The sequence below is a fragment of the Leptodactylus fuscus genome, chromosome 7 (genome assembly GCF_031893055.1).
Source record: "Leptodactylus fuscus isolate aLepFus1 chromosome 7, aLepFus1.hap2, whole genome shotgun sequence".
Classification (NCBI taxonomy): Eukaryota; Metazoa; Chordata; class Amphibia; order Anura; family Leptodactylidae; genus Leptodactylus; species Leptodactylus fuscus.
In genome coordinates, this window is record NC_134271.1 from 110,705,884 (window position 1) to 110,724,030 (window position 18,147).

Genomic DNA, 18,147 nt, shown 5'->3' on the forward strand with positions numbered 1-18,147 from the left:
CCCAGTTTGGACCAATTCATGGTGGAGGGAGCCTCTAACCAGCCCAGTTTGGGCAAATTCATGGTGGAGGGAGCCTCTAAAAACCCCAATTTGGACCAATTCATGGTGGAGGGAGCCTCTAAACAGCCCAGTTTGGGCAAATTCATGGTGGAGGGAGCCTCTAAAAACCCCAGTTTGGACCAATTCATGGTGGAGGGAGCCTCTAAAAAACCCAGTTTGGACCAATTCATGGTGGAGGGAGCCTCTAACCAGCCCAGTTTGGACCAATTCATGGTGGAGGGAGCCTCTAAAAACCCCAGTTTGGACCAATTCATGGTGGAGGGAGCCTCTAAAAAACCCAGTTTGGACCAATTCATGGTGGAGGGAGCCTCTAACCAGCCCAGTTTGGACCAATTCATGGTGGAGGGAGCCTCTAAAAACCCCAGTTTGGACCAATTCATGGTGGAGGGAGCCTCTAAACAGCCCAGTTTGGACCAATTCATGGTGGAGGGAGCCTCTAAAAACCCCAATTTGGACCAACTCATGGTGGAGGGAGCCTCTAACCAGCCCAGTTTGGACCAATTCATGGTGGAGGGAGCCTCTAACCAGCCCAGTTTGGGCAAATTCATGGTGGAGGGAGCCTCTAAAAACCCCAATTTGGACCAATTCATGGTGGAGGGAGCCTCTAAACAGCCCAGTTTGGGCAAATTCATGGTGGAGGGAGCCTCTAAAAACCCCAGTTTGGACCAATTCATGGTGGAGGGAGCCTCTAAAAAACCCAGTTTGGACCAATTCATGGTGGAGGGAGCCTCTAACCAGCCCAGTTTGGACCAATTCATGGTGGAGGGAGCCTCTAAAAACCCCAGTTTGGACCAATTCATGGTGGAGGGAGCCTCTAAAAAACCCAGTTTGGACCAATTCATGGTGGAGGGAGCCTCTAACCAGCCCAGTTTGGACCAATTCATGGTGGAGGGAGCCTCTAAAAACCCCAGTTTGGACCAATTCATGGTGGAGGGAGCCTCTAAACAGCCCAGTTTGGACCAATTCATGGTGGAGGGAGCCTCTAAAAACCCCAATTTGGACCAATTCATGGTGGAGGGAGCCTCTAACCAGCCCAGTTTGGACCAATTCATGGTGGAGGGAGCCTCTAACCAGCCCAGTTTGGGCAAATTCATGGTGGAGGGAGCCTCTAAAAACACCAATTTGGACCAATTCATGGTGGAGGGAGCCTCTAAACAGCCCAGTTTGGGCAAATTCATGGTGGAGGGAGCCTCTAAAAACCCCAGTTTGGACCAATTCATGGTGGAGGGAGCCTCTAAAAAACCCAGTTTGGACCAATTCATGGTGGAGGGAGCCTCTAACCAGCCCAGTTTGGACCAATTCATGGTGGAGGGAGCCTCTAAAAACCCCAGTTTGGACCAATTCATGGTGGAGGGAGCCTCCAAACAGCCCAGTTTGGACCAATTCATGGTGGAGGGAGCCTCTAAAAACCCCAATTTGGACCAATTCATGGTGGAGGGAGCCTCTAACCAGCCCAGTTTGGACCAATTCATGGTGGAGGGAGCCTCTAAAAACCCCAGTTTGGACCAATTCATTGTGGAGGGAGCCTCTAAACAGCCCAGTTTGGACCAATTCATGGTGGAGGGAGCCTCTAACCAGCCCAGTTTGGACCAATTCATGGTGGAGGGAGCCTCTAAACAGCCCAGTTTGGGCAAATTCATGGTGGAGGGAGCCTCTAAAAACCCCAATTTGGACCAATTCATGGTGGAGGGAGCCTCTAAAAACCCCAGTTTGGACCAATTCATGGTGGAGGGAGCCTCTAACCAGCAGAGTTGTGGGAAAGCAGGGTGGAGGGAGCCTCTAACCAGCAAAGTTGGTGGAAATCAGGGTGGAGGGAGCCTCTAACCAGCAGAGTTGGGGGAAATCATGTTGGAGGGAGCCTAGTATTAGCAGAATTGTGCAACGCTTATGGTGGATGAGTATGAGGATGCGGAGGAATTGGAGAGGTTGAGTACAGACATGGAGTTTCATGTTGGGGTGCTTTACACAGGTGGGCACAAAAATGAAGGCTCTATCCAGTGGTGGTTCATTTTTATCAAAGTGAGCCGGTCGGCACTCTCAGCTGACAGACGGGTGCGCTTGTCAGTGATGATGCCACCGGCTGCACTGAACACCCTCTCAGATAGGACGCTGGCGGCAGGACAGGACAGCACCTCCAAGGCATATAGGGCAAGTTCAAGCCACAGGTCCAACTTCGACACCCAATACGTGTAGGGCGCAGAGGGGTCGGAGAGGACAGGGCTGTGGTCGGAAAGGTATTCCCGCAACATGCGCCTATACTTCTCACGCCTGGTGACACTAGGACCCTCTGTGGCGGCACTTTGGCGAGGGGGTGCCATCAAGGTGTCCCAGACCTTAGACAGTGTGCCCCTCGTTTGTGTGGACCGGTGAGAACTTGGTCGCCTACTGGAGGAACTGTCCTCCCTGCCGCCAACGTCACATGCTGGAAACATCTCCATCATATTCTGCACCAATTGCCTGTGGCAAGCATTGATGCGATTGGCCCTCCCCTCTACCGGAATAAAAGACGAGATGTTGTTTTTATACCGGGGGTCAAGGATAGCAAAGATCCAGTACTGGTTGTCCTCCATGATTTTGACAATACGCTTGTCGGTTGTAAAGCACCCCAACATGAACTCAGCCATGTCTGCCACAGTGTTAGTTGGCATGACTCCTCTGGCCCCACCGGAAAGTTCAATCTCCATTTCCTCCTCATCCTCCATGTCTACCCATCCGCGCTGCAACAATGGGACGATTCGAAGTTGCCCGGAAGCCTCCTGTATCACCATCACATCATCGGACAACTCTTCTTCCTCCTCCTCCATTAAACGCGATGAAGCGGACAGATGTGTGGACCTACTCTCCAGCTGTGACGGATCGGATGCTATCCCTGACTCCTCTGTGTGATCTGAGTTATCCCTGATGTCAATCAGGGATTCTCTCAGAACACACAAGAGCGGGATTGTAAGGCTCACCATCGCATCCTCAGAGCTCACCCTCCTTGTGGACTCCTCAAACACCCGTAGGATGTCACAAAGGTCTCTCATCCATGGCCACTCATGGATGAGAAACTGAGGCAGCTGACTTTGTGGCACCCTAGGGTTTTGTAGCTGGTATTCCATCAAAGGTCTCTGCTGCTCAACCACTCTATTCAACATCTGAAACGTTGAGTTCCAGCGTGTGGGGACGTCGCACAAAAGCCGGTGTTGTGGCACATGCAGGCGTTGCTGGAGAGATTTTAAGCTAGCAGCGGCTACTGTCGACTTGCGAAAGTGGGCGCACATGCGCCGCACTTTCACCAGTAGCTCTGGAACATTGGGGTAGCTCTTTAGGAAACGTTGCACCACTAGGTTGAAGACGTGGGTCAGGCATGGAACATGTTGGAGTCCGGCAAGCTCCAGAGCTGCTACCAGGTTCCGGCCGTTATCACAAACGACCATGCCTGGGCCCAGGTGCAGCGGCTCAAACCATATTGCCGTCTCATCGAGGAGGGCATCCCTCACCTCGGAGGCAGTGTGCTGTCTGTCCCCCAAGCTGATCAGCTTCAGCACAGCCTGCTGACGTCTACCAACGCCAGTGCTGCAACGTTTCCAACTCGTAGCTGGGGTCAATCTAACAGCGGAGGAGGAGGCGGTGGCGGAGGCGGTGGCGGAGGAGGAGGTGGTAGAGGAGGAGGAGGAGGAGGGGGGTGTTCTTCTCATGTCCCTGCCAGGAATGTTAGGCGGGGAGACGAGGTACACCGGGCCAGTTTGGGAAGCAGTCCCAGCCTCAACTACATTCACCCAGTGTGCCGTCAGTGAAATGTAGCGTCCCTGTCCGCATGCACTTGTCCACGCGTCGGTGGTCAAGTGGACCTTTGTGCAAAGCGCGGAACTAAGGGCCCGCCTGATGTTGAGTGACACGTGCTGGTGCAAGGCGGGGACGGCACACCGGGAGAAGTAGTGACGGCTAGGGACGGCATAGCGAGGTGCCGCAGTTGCCATCAGGTCCAGGAAGGCGGGAGTTTCAACAAGCCGGAACGCCAACATCTCCTGGGCCAGCAGTTTAGCGATGTTGGCGTTCAAGGCTTGCGCGTGTGGGTGGTTAGCAGTGTATTTCTGCCGCCGCTCCAATGTCTGAGAGATGGTGGGTTGTTGTAAAGAAGCGCCTGATGGTGCCTTTGATGGTGCAGGAGAAGGAGATAAGACAGGAACAGGGGAGGATGAGGGAGAAGTCAACAAAGTGGCAGAGGCAGATGAAGTGGTGTCCTGGCTCGTCCTCTGGAGTGCATCGCCAGCACAGTCAGCAGTGGCAGTGGCAGAGGCAGAGGCAGTGGCAGAGGCAGTGGCAGTGGCGTGAACGGCAGGCGGCCTTTGTCCTGCCGTTGCTGCCTGCCACTGATTCCAGTGCTTGGATTCCAAATGACGGCGCATTGAAGTGGTGGACAGGTTGCTCTTCTCAGAGCCCCTAATCAATTTCGAGAGGCAAATTGTGCAGACAACACTATATCTGTCCTCGGCGCATTCCTTGAAAAAACTCCACACCTTCGAGAAACGTGCCCTCGAGGTGGGAGTTTTTCGGGGCTGGGTACGAACTGGAACATCTTGGGAGATTCCGGGTGTGGCCTGGCTTCGCCTAAGCTGCTGACCTCTGCCTCTGCCTCTAGCTACCCTTTTTGGTGCTGCACTTGCCTCAACATCCACACTACTTTCCCCGCTTGACATCCCCCCTGTCCAGGTCGGGTCAGTGTCCTCATCATCCACCACTTCCTCTTCCAACTCCTGTCTCATCTCCTCCTCCCGCACAATGCGCCGGTCAACTGGATGCCCTGACGGCAACTGCGTCACATCATCGTCGATGAGGGTGGGTTGCTGGTCATCCACCACCAAATCGAACGGAGATGGAGGAGACTCTAGTGTTTGAGCATCTGGACACAGATGCTCCTCTGTTAGGTTCCTGGAATCGTGACGTGGAGAGGCAGGTTGAGGGACAATGAAAGGAGCGGAGAACAGCTCTGGGGAGCAGGAACAGTTGGGGTTATTGTTCTGTGAAGCTTGGGAATTTTGGGAGGAAGGAGGACAAGACTGTTGGGTAATAGGAGGAGAGGAGGCAGAGTCTGACTGGTTGCTGGACAATGTGCTGTAAGCGTTCTCTGACAGCCATTGCAAGACCTGTTCCTGGTTCTCGGGCCTACTAAGGTTTGTACCCTGCAGTTTAGTTAATGTGGCAAGCAACCCTGGCACTGTGGAGTGGCGCAATGCTTGCTGCCCCACAGGAGTAGGCACGGGACGCCCTGTGGCTTCACTGCTACCTTGCTCCCCAGAACCATTCCCCCGACCTCGCCCACGGCCTCGTCCACGTCCCTTTCCGGGAGCCTTGCGCATTTTGAATTCCCAGTTAGAAATTGGCACTATATACCAGTAGCAAAAATTGTGGGTGCACGTAACCCCAATATATTCTTTGAATTCCCAGTCAGACAATGGCATTATATACCAGTAGCAAGAAATGAGGGTATTTATAACCCCAATATATTCTTTGAATTCCCAGTCAGAAACTGGCACTGTATACCAGTAGTAAAAATTGTGGGTGCACGTAACCCCAATATATTCTTTGAATTCCCAGTCAGACAATGGCACTATATGGCAGTAGCAAGAAATGAGGGTATTTGTAACCCCAATATATTCTTTGAATTCCCAGTCAGAAACTGGCACTGTATACCAGTAGTAAAAATTGTGGGTGCACATAACCCCAATATATTCTTTGAATTCCCAGTCAGACAATGGCACTGTATACCAGTAGTAAAAATTGTGGGTGCACGTAACCCCAATATATTCTTTGAATTACCAGTCAGAAACTGGCACTATATGGCAGTAGCAAGAAATGAGGGTATTTGTAACCCCAATATATTCTTTGAATTCCCAGTCAGAAACTGGCACTGTATACCAGTAGTAAAAATTGTGGGTGCACGTAACCCCAATATATTCTTTGAATTACCAGTCAGAAACTGGCACTATATGGCAGTAGCAAGAAATGAGGGTATTTGTAACCCCAATATATTCTTTGAATTCCCAGTCAGAAACTGGCACTGTATACCAGTAGTAAAAATTGTGGGTGCACGTAACCCCAATATATTCTTTGAATTCCCAGTCAGACAATGGCACTATATACCAGTAGCAAGAAATGAGGGTATTTATAACCCCAATATATTCTTTGAATTACCAGTCAGAAACTGGCACTATATGGCAGTAGCAAGAAATGAGGGTATTTATAACCCCAATATATTCTTTGAATTCCCAGTCAGACAATGGCACTGTATACCAGTAGTAAAAATTGTGGGTGCACGTAACCCCAATATATTCTTTGAATTCCCAGTCAGACAATGGCACTATATGGCAGTAGCAAGAAATGAGGGTATTTGTAACCCCAATATATTCTTTGAATTCCCAGTCAGAAACTGGCACTGTATACCAGTAGTAAAAATTGTGGGTGCACGTAACCCCAATATATTCTTTGAATTCCCAGTCAGACAATGGCACTGTATACCAGTAGTAAAAATTGTGGGTGCACGTAACCCCAATATATTCTTTGAATTACCAGTCAGAAACTGGCACTATATGGCAGTAGCAAGAAATGAGGGTATTTGTAACCCCAATATATTCTTTGAATTCCCAGTCAGACAATGGCACTGTATACCAGTAGTAAAAATTGTGGGTGCACGTAACCCCAATATATTCTTTGAATTACCAGTCAGAAACTGGCACTATATGGCAGTAGCAAGAAATGAGGGTATTTGTAACCCCAATATATTCTTTGAATTCCCAGTCAGAAACTGACACTGTATACCAGTAGTAAAAATTGTGGGTGCACGTAACCCCAATATATTCTTTGAATTCCCAGTCAGACAATGGCACTATATACCAGTAGCAAGAAATGAGGGTATTTATAACCCCAATATATTCTTTGAATTCCCAGTCAGAAACTGGCACTGTATACCAGTAGTAAAAATTGTGGGTGCACGTAACCCCAATATATTCTTTGAATTCCCAGTCAGACAATGGCACTATATACCAGTAGCAAGAAATGAGGGTATTTATAACCCCAATATATTCTTTGAATTCCCAGTCAGACAATGGCACTGTATACCAGTAGTAAAAATTGTGGGTGCACGTAACCCCAATATATTCTTTGAATTCCCAGTCAGAAACTGGCACTATATGGCAGTAGCAAGAAATGAGGGTATTTGTAACCCCAATATATTCTTTGAATTCCCAGTCAGAAACTGGCACTGTATACCAGTAGTAAAAATTGTGGGTGCACGTAACCCCAATATATTCTTTGAATTACCAGTCAGAAACTGGCACTATATGGCAGTAGCAAGAAATGAGGGTATTTGTAACCCCAATATATTCTTTGAATTCCCAGTCAGACAATGGCACTGTATACCAGTAGTAAAAATTGTGGGTGCACGTAACCCCAATATATTCTTTGAATTACCAGTCAGAAACTGGCACTATATGGCAGTAGCAAGAAATGAGGGTATTTGTAACCCCAATATATGCTTTGAATTCCCAGTCAGACAATGGCACTATATACCAGTAGCAAGAAATGAGGGTATTTATAACCCCAATATATTCTTTGAATTCCCAGTCAGAAACTGGCACTGTATACCAGTAGTAAAAATTGTGGGTGCACATAACCCCAATATATTCTTTGAATTCCCAGTCAGAAACTGGCACTGTATACCAGTAGTAAAAATTGTGGGTGCACGTAACCCCAATATATTCTTTGAATTCCCAGTCAGACAATGGCACTATATACCAGTAGCAAGAAATGAGGGTATTTATAACCCCAATATATTCTTTGAATTCCCAGTCAGACAATGGCACTGTATACCAGTAGTAAAAATTGTGGGTGCACGTAACCCCAATATATTCTTTGAATTCCCAGTCAGACAATGGCACTATATACCAGTAGCAAGAAATGAGGGTATTTATAACCCCAATATATTCTTTGAATTCCCAGTCAGACAATGGCACTGTATACCAGTAGTAAAAATTGTGGGTGCACGTAACCCCAATATATTCTTTGAATTCCCAGTCAGAAACTGGCACTATATGGCAGTAGCAAGAAATGAGGGTATTTATAACCCCAATATATTCTTTGAATTCCCAGTCAGACAATGGCACTGTATACCAGTAGTAAAAATTGTGGGTGCACGTAACCCCAATATATTCTTTGAATTACCAGTCAGAAACTGGCACTATATGGCAGTAGCAAGAAATGAGGGTATTTGTAACCCCAATATATTCTTTGAATTCCCAGTCAGAAACTGGCACTGTATACCATTAGTAAAAATTGTGGGTGCACGTAACCCCAATATATTCTTTGAATTACCAGTCAGAAACTGGCACTATATGGCAGTAGCAAGAAATGAGGGTATTTGTAACCCCAATATATTCTTTGAATTCCCAGTCAGAAACTGGCACTGTATACCAGTAGTAAAAATTGTGGGTGCACGTAACCCCAATATATTCTTTGAATTCCCAGTCAGACAATGGCACTATATACCAGTAGCAAGAAATGAGGGTATTTATAACCCCAATATATTCTTTGAATTCCCAGTCAGAAACTGGCACTGTATACCAGTAGTAAAAATTGTGGGTGCACGTAACCCCAATATATTCTTTGAATTCCCAGTCAGACAATGGCACTGTATACCAGTAGTAAAAATTGTGGGTGCACGTAACCCCAATATATTCTTTGAATTCCCAGTCAGAAACTGGCACTATATGGCAGTAGCAAGAAATGAGGGTATTTGTAACCCCAATATATTCTTTGAATTCCCAGTCAGAAACTGGCACTGTATACCAGTAGTAAAAATTGTGGGTGCACGTAACCCCAATATATTCTTTGAATTCCCAGTCAGACAATGGCACTATATACCAGTAGCAAGAAATGAGGGTATTTATAACCCCAATATATTCTTTGAATTCCCAGTCAGACAATGGCACTGTATACCAGTAGTAAAAATTGTGGGTGCACGTAACCCCAATATATTCTTTGAATTACCAGTCAGAAACTGGCACTATATGGCAGTAGCAAGAAATGAGGGTATTTGTAACCCCAATATATTCTTTGAATTCCCAGTCAGAAACTGGCACTGTATACCAGTAGTAAAAATTGTGGGTGCACGTAACCCCAATATATTCTTTGAATTACCAGTCAGAAACTGGCACTATATGGCAGTAGCAAGAAATAAGGGTATTTGTAACCCCAATATATTCTTTGAATTCCCAGTCAGAAACTGGCACTGTATACCAGTAGTAAAAATTGTGGGTGCACATAACCCCAATATATTCTTTGAATTCCCAGTCAGACAATGGCACTATATGGCAGTAGCAAAAATAGTGGGTGTATATAGCCCCAATTCTATTGCTAGGGGACTTGCAGGGTATTTCTGGGGTAAAGGTGGGGGGGCACACCGTTGGAACGGGTATCGGGGGTATATATCGGGTATACGGGAATACACTGACAGTGTATTCCATTCAGGATCCTGGGAAAGCTGGGTTGCGGCGATTGAGCCCGTCAGTGCCACGTTACACTGACAAGCTTCTCCCTGGAATTTAGCTCTTATAAGAGCTGTTGTGGTTGTCTTCTCCTTCCTATCCTAGCCTGTCCCTGCCTACCCAGAATCTAACCCCTAGCTAGCTGGACGGAAACCTCCGTCCTCGGTGAATTGCAAGCTCAGAATGACGCGAACCTGGGCGGCGCTGTTCTTTTAAATTAGAGGTCACATGTTTTCGGCAGCCAATGGGTTTTGCCTACTTTTTTCAACGTCACCGGTGTCGTAGTTCCTGTCCCACCTACCCTGCGCTGTTATTGGAGCAAAAAAGGCGCCAGGGAAGGTGGGAGGGGAATCGAGTAATGGCGCACTTTACCACGCGGTGTTCGATTCGATTCGAACATGCCGAACAGCCTAATATCCGATCGAACATGAGTTCGATAGAACACTGTTCGCTCATCTCTAAAAGATAACTGTCAATACCTATAATGGGAAGATGAGAGTTGGAATAATGGTAAAAACTGGTTTATTGTATCCTGATCTAGCATTAGGTGGATGTAACGTCTTTTTACCAATTAAGATAGCGTACTATTATAGTGTGCCTGCAAGTAGAGCAGATAATAGTTTTACTTCCATTACTCTATGTGTCTCATGTTACAATAATTGTTTCCAGTTCTGCCCTCAGATATCGATCCTTTCCTGTATACTTGTATTTAGGCTTCATGTAACTGAATATAGGGATTTCTATCAACAGCATCTCCCTCTACAGCCGCTGAATGATCTGTTGCTGGGAGCCATTGGGTTTAGTCCACGCTGATATTGTTACTGATGGTTATACATAATATATGTAACAAAATACAGAATACACTGAAAGGGAACCTGTCACATTGTGCATGCAGTATGTTATATAGTTAAAGGAGCAGATCAGCCAGAAAGAAAGGTTCTACAGTATATAATCCCTGCTGTTTCTTGGTTTGGGAGTCCAGTGAGTGGTCTTACTCAATGACTGACAGCAATAGCTACCGTATTTTTCGGACTATAAGACGCACCCAGGTTTTGAGGAGAAAAATAGGGAAAAAAATTTTCAGGCAAAAAATGGTAAAATATTTAATATATGGGAGTTGTAGTTTTGGAACAGCTGCACGGCCACATTGACAGGTGACCCTGCAGCTGTACGGGGATGTACAGGGCGTTTTTTTTGTGGGGCCAGGTGTACTTTTTAGATATACCATTTTGGGAAATGTTTATTGCTTAGATCACCTTTTATTTAATTCAGAGGCAAAACAGAGAGAAAAACCTGGCAGTTTAGCACTTTTGATTTTGACGTTCACTGTACATAAAAATATTAGTAGACCGGGCATTTTCAGACACAGGGATACCTAATGTGTATGTTTCACAGTAATGTTATACTTTGCTGCATTCACACAGAGTAACGCCAGGCGTCATTTGTGTGTAATTTGTGTGTCTTTTACGGCCGTCATAAAACGTTTACATAGAGTTCTATAGGAATAGACGGCCGTCATGACAGCAGTAAATTACAGACGTCTTTTCCTATAGAACTCTATGTAAACGTTTTATGACGGCCGTAAAAGACACACAAATTACACACAAATGACGCCTGGCGTTACTCTGTGTGAATGCAGCCTTATATGTATTCTAGGGAAAGGAGGTGAACTTTTATTTATTTTATTTTTTATTATATTTTTTTAAGTGTTTTTTTTTTTACTATTTTAATATCCCCCGCCTAGGGGGCTTGAACCTGCAATCATTTGATTGCAAGTCCCACAGACGGCAATACAAGTGTATTGCCGTCTATGGGAGATTCTATACATTACTATCGCGGAGGGTCATAGACCAGCCGCGATAGTAATATATAGCTATGACAGGCCTGGGAGCCTTCATTACGCTCCCGGCTGTCATCGGAACAGGTCGGCTCCTGCGGCCTCGCCGTGCAGGAGCCGGCCTGCATCACTAAAGGTATGGGGCCGGTGGGGGGGGCTAACTGACTGCCGGGACCTGTGGAGGAGGAGTGGATTTGCAGCATGGCCGCGCTACTGCCACCGCTGGTTTTCTTCAACGGTAGTAGCGTGGCAATCTGCAGGCCCCGGCAGCTAAGACAGTCCCCGGCATCTGCTGTAATAGACCGGCGAATGCCGGGGAGTGTCTTAGCTGCCGGGGCCTGCAGATTGTCACGCTCCTGCCGCTGAAGAAAACCAGCGGTGGCAGTAGCGCGGCAATCTGCAGGCCCCGGCAGCTAAGACACTCCCCGGCATCCGCCGGTCTATTACAGCAGATGCCGGGGACTGTCTTAGCTGCCGGGGCCTGCAGATTGCCGCGCTACTGCCGCTGAAGAAAACCAGCGGTGGCAGTAGCACGGCCATGCTGCAAACCCACTCCTCCACCCACATTCAGACTATAAGACGCACCCTCATTTTCCTCTGAAATTTTGGGGAAAAAAAGTGCGTCTTATAGTCCGAAAAATACGGTATATGTACTATATACAGAACGCCCTCTTCCTGTGTCTTCTTCCATCCTGGGTTTCAATCTTCAATCTTCTAGGCATGCGCAGTTGGCGCTGCCCAATGCCCAATAACAGAGCCGACTGCGCACGCCTAGAATTTTGAAGATTGAAACCCAGGATGGAAGAAGACACAGGGAGAGGGTGTTCCAGAAGAAGATAGAGGTGGCACTGGAGAGTTCTCTCACAGCATTGGCAACGCCTGAAGTGCTGTTTGAGCGCTGGGGCCGCCTCCAGTGCTGCGAGAGAACTCATTTGCATACCAAAGAAAACCAGGATTACTACTGAACGGCGGCGTGGAGAAGACATCTAAAGGTAGGAGAAGAATGGCCTTTCTTAAAAAAGGGGTATCCAATGACAGGATCCCTTTAAAATGGCTTAGTCACCATAAATGAGAATCCAAATATATACAGTCCTATGAAAAAGTTTGGGCACCCCTATTAATCTTAATCATTTTTAGTTCTAAATATTTTGGTGTTTGCAACAGCCATTTCAGTTTGATATATCTAATAACTGATGGACACAGTAATATTTCAGGATTGAAATGAGGTTTATTGTACTAACAGAAAATGCGCAATATGCATTAAACCAAAATTTGACCGGTGCAAATGTATGGGCACCTCAACAGAAAAGTGACATTAATATTTAGTAGATCCTCCTTTTGCAAAGATAACAGCCTCTAGTCGCTTCCTGTAGCTTTTAATCAGTTCCTGGATCCTGGATAAAGGTATTTTGGACAAACAATTCAAGTTCAGTTAAGTTAGATGGTCGCCGAGCATGGACAGCCCGCTTCAAATCATCCCACAGATGTTCAATGATATTCAGGTCTGGGGACTGGGATGGCCATTCCAGAACATTGTAATTGTTCCTCTGCATGAATGCCTGAGGATTTGGAGCGGTGTTTTGGATCATTGTCTTGCTGAAATATCCATCCCCGGCGTAACTTCAACTTCGTCACTGATTCTTGAACATTATTCTCAAGAATCTGCTGATACTGAGTGGAATCCATGCGACTCTCAACTTTAACAAGATTCCCGATGCCGGCATTGGCCACACAGCCCCAAAGCATGATGGAACCTCCACCAAATTTTACAGTGGGTAGCATGTGTTTTTCTTGGAATGCTGTTTCTTTTTGGACACCATGCATAACGCCTTTTTTTATAACCAAACAACTCAATTTTTGTTTCCAAAATGAAGCTGCCTTGTCCAAATGTGCTTTTTCATACCTCAGGCAACTCTATTTGTGGCGTACGTGCAGAAACGGCTTCTTTCTCATCACTCTCCCATACAGCTTCTATTTGTGCAAAGTGCGCTGTATAGTTGACCAATGCACAGTGACACCATCTGCAGCAAGATGATGCTGCAGCTCTTTGGAGGTGGTCTGTGGATTGTCCTTGACTGTTCTCACAATTCTTCTTCTCTGCCTTTCTGATATTTTTCTTGGCCTGCCACTTCTGGGCTTAACAAGAACTGTCCCTGTGGTCTTCCATTTCCTTACTATGTTCCTCACAGTGGAAACTGACAGGTTAAATCTCTGAGACAACTTTTTGTATCCTTCCCCTGAACAACTATGTTGAACAATCTTTGTTTTCAGATCATTTGAGAGTTGTTTTGAGTAGCCCATGATGCCACTCTTCAGAGGAGATTCAAATAGGAGATCAACTTGCAATTGGCCACCTTAAATACCTTTTCTTATGATTGGATACATCTGGCTATGAAGTTCAAAGCTCACTGAGGTTACAAAACCAATTTTGTGCTTCAGTAAGTCAGTAAAAAGTAGTTAGGGGAATTCAAATCAATAAAATGATAAGGGTTCCCATACTTTTGCACCGGTCAAATTTTGGTTTAATGCATATTGCACATTTTCTGTTAGTACAATAAACCTCATTTCAATCCTGAAATATTACTGTGTCCATCAGTTATTAGATATATCAAACTGAAATGGCTGTTGCAAACACCAAAATATTTAGAACAAAAAATGATTAAGATTAATAGGGGTGCCCAAACTTTTTCATAGGACTGTATATATATATATATATATATATATATATATATATTTATTTCCTATCGCCTCTTCAACAGTCACGTCTCAGAATTCTGTGGGGCAGAATCTCCCATCGATCCTCCCTTCTCTCAAAGGATTGGTAGATGTCTGGATGGTTATTTAATAAAATGGTTAAATGGTTATGGTTTATGATTTTAGTCATGATTTATTGTCAAACAATGTAATTTTCTAATTTTACCATATTTTTTAATGTGTTTTTATTATTTAAAGGAATCTATCATTTGCAAAAACGTTTTTAAGTAAGCCTACATTGGAATAGCCTTTACAAAGGCTATTTTTAAAGGTTATTCTAGTCCTAGCTTCTGTTTTTTTAGCCTACTCGCAGCCATTTTTTAAATATTTCTTCTTTTTACCTATGTAAATAATGCTCATGGATCACAGGACGCATTTCCCCTGTGGTCCGAACACAGCAGTGTCATAGCGTGAATCCAGCGTCCTGGCTCTTTTCTTCACGCCCTCTTCACTTGCTAAGGGCTCGTTCACATCTGTGCTCGGTCTCCGTTTATACATGTTTCCGTTTCCTGCCCGAAACTGGGCAGGAGACGGAAACCTGAAGGCATTTTTCAAACCCATTCAAATGAATGGGTTTGAAAAGTGTCTGGCTGTGAGCGCTGGGGAGCGTTTTATACTCTCCGTGGCAAAACCGTTTTTTCTTAACCGGACACAGAGTTGGACATGCAGAACTTTGTGTCCGGTTTTAAAAAGCTGGTTTCGCCGCGGAGAGCTCAAAACGCACTCACTGCCGGGTCCGGTCTAACAGGTTTCCGTCTTCTGCATGTAGAGGACGGAAACCTCAGAACGGAGACTGGACGCTGGTGTGAACCCAGCGTTATCATGAAGTTTGCATTTGTTTTCATAACAGAGAATGCAGAACTACAGATCTTTATACCCGTGGTTCAAAATATTTTTGTTTAAAGGGGTTGTCCCATCACAAGGATCCTATCTATACTGCTTGTTAATGTGAATGTAAGACTTTTCCTAAATACAATGCTTCAGCAAAACTGCTTTGTTTGTCCACTATCTTACTTTATTCATTTTCTTGGGACACATCCCTTGACTTATCTGGTCATAAGTCAAGTGATGTATCTGCTGCTCTGAGGGGGGAGGGAGGAGGGGCTATGTGCACGGGAGCGATCCTGGAAGGGGGGGTGGTAGTTTACCCTTTGGGGGAAGGGGGCCGCTAATACAAACCCGGCATTCGCTGTAATAGAGTGGCGGATGCCGGGGAGGGTTAGACGCCGTCACAGATGCCTGCATCATCGCTATGCTTCTGCCCTGCATGAAGCCAGCAGCGGCAGGAGCGATGCTGCTATTCTGGGGGGGCGGGACGGCGGAGGAGCGGAATAACAGCATCGCTTCTGCCGCTGCTGGCTTCATGGAGGGCAGAAGCATAGCGATGTTGCAGGCATCTGTGCCGGCGTCTACACTTCCTGGCATCCGCCCCTCTATTACAGCGGATGCCGGGTCTGTATTCACATATGCAAAGCCAAGCGGCGAGATGCCGCTGGCCCTGCGTGCGCGCTCATAGACCAGTCTAGCCTTCACAATGCGAATACAGACCCGGCATCCGCTGTAATAGAGAGAGGCGGATGTCAGGTCTGTATTAGCATTGTGAAGGCTAGACTGGTCTATGAGTGCGCACGCAGGGCCAGCGGCATCTCGCCGCTTGGCTTTGCATATGTGACCCCACCCACCAATGACGCAACAAAGCCGGAAGACAGAAGATTTTATAGCAAGAAGACTGGTGAGTATGCGACGTGGGACAACCCCTTTAAGTAATTTAAAAAAAAAAAATAATCAAAAAGTAGTAGAAAAATAAAGTTAATGTACATGGACAGTGCAGTAAGAAATGAGATTACAGTCTCCCATACAACTCCTCTTTGTCATTCCCCATGTATAATGGGACCCGCAAGGGTTACCTCTCGTCTCCCCTTATCTTTGCTTTGATATTACAGGAGTGCCAGTACAGGACTGGGAATTTAAAATCAGCCTTTTCGCTGATGATGTTCTTTTAACCTTTACTAATTCCCATACCACTGTACCTAATGTCAACATTACAGGACTACAGTCACCTCTCAGGGTATAAAGTGAATCCCTCAGAGACAGAGGCTCTTCCCTTAAATACTCAAGACTCTGCTCTCCAGCTGCTCCGTCATAACTATGATTTCCAATGGAGAGACCGCTACTTGGAGATCTAATTGTCTTTCTCCTATACCTCTCTGTATTTCATAAAATACCCCCACTGATTTAATGATCTCCTCTCCTTGCTGGATAAGTGGCGCCCCCTCCACATATCCCTTATTGGCTGTATCACGGCGGTCAAAATGACACTTCTCCCAAAGCTCCTCTATTTTTTAGAGACTCTACCTGTTGCTGTTCCTCATTCTGAATTACGCTCCTTCCAAAAAGTTCTTTTCAATTTCATATGGAAAGCGAAACTTCATGCTGATTGGTAAGGTGGATGGATGGGCTAGCGGTACTGCATCTCCTTCATTACTATTGGGTGATCTACCTACAAAGTATTCCATTTTGGGCAGCCCCTCTGGCTCATACCAAATAGGTTAAAATTGAAAATCTTTGGTTAGCACCAGTTCACCCTAATGATTTCTTGTAGTCCTGCTTAAACCCCCCTCCCCCACCTGCCACCCTCCTTTTAGTACCATCCCTTTTACTAGAGCTATCTGGCTTACATGTCATAAGCTCTTTCCCTTTGCCTCACAAAACTTCTCTATGGTCCCTTTCCATTTTAACCCTCTCCTCCCAGGAAAACTGACAGCTGCTATCCTGGGCCCCTGGAGTAGGTTAAATCTATTCCATGTCCCTGACTTGAATGACTTGTCGACCTTGGAGCTCAGGCGCTTTGACTATTTCACCTCCACTTGCTGACTACAGAATGGTTCCACTCATTGCTCGTGTGAAGGACATACGTAGACTAGAATATTTGACCGCCACTCGCAACAATACTGTGGAAGCCTTACAATCTGTTTGGTCCCCTTGGGATACGTATTGTATCCTCTGAGATCTCTGATCCCTCTACTCACTTCCTCGCCTCACCTTCTTGTTGTCTCCCCTATGTCCTTCATGATTTGTGTCTATTACTGTTATTCAATTGACTCTGTGATTATTCCTGGTTGGCAACTGTTCTGCTACATTATTTTGTACTATTGTGATTTTCATATCAAAGTAGTACATTGGAAATCTTTTCCCCTTGAATCAAACTGCTGTAGTTAATGTTGATCAACCCACCCTCTATGAAGTGTCACACTCTCAGACATTTACACTGATGGGCAGAAGTGGCACTATATTCAGTCACTAAGAATAATTCCTAAGATCTCACTGACATCAGGAAGCGCTTGGTTCACATCTGCATCATGTAATCAGTTTTTCTGCTCCTCAACAGAACAGAAAACGTATTAAATGGATCTATGACGTATTCGGACTGCCCTAGCAAGTGGTGTGGGTGCAGCTGTCAGGGGTCAATTCATTCCTTTCACTCAATCTTGCTCTTACCCTACACTTAGGCTGCAAATTAAACATAAATCACAACCCAACATAGTCCACGCATGGCAAATACACACCACAACCACTAATTGTATTCAGAATCCATAGGAATCCTAGACACACACTACAGTTTCTAGGAGTCAGACGCATACAAACTTCAAAAAGGTAATGGACTGGGGACATCTTGCTTCTTTGCTGTCTTCCAAGATGTGACAAAGTTTCCATAGTATTCCCAATCCTTTGTAATGCAAAGCTCCAGGATTGTGCTTAGCCATGCCTCCAATTTATGGATTTTAATAGAGGATTAAACTGGTTAGGTGTTGTCTGTTTGTAAGCATACCATCATGTTTCCTTTATTTTGATGGAGTGGAAAATGAACGTGACAAACGTTTTTGTAAGGTTTGTCAACATCCGTTTTGAGAATACATTGAATTCAATGTGTTTATGCACATTTTTGATGGTCCGCTTTTACGGGCATCAGAA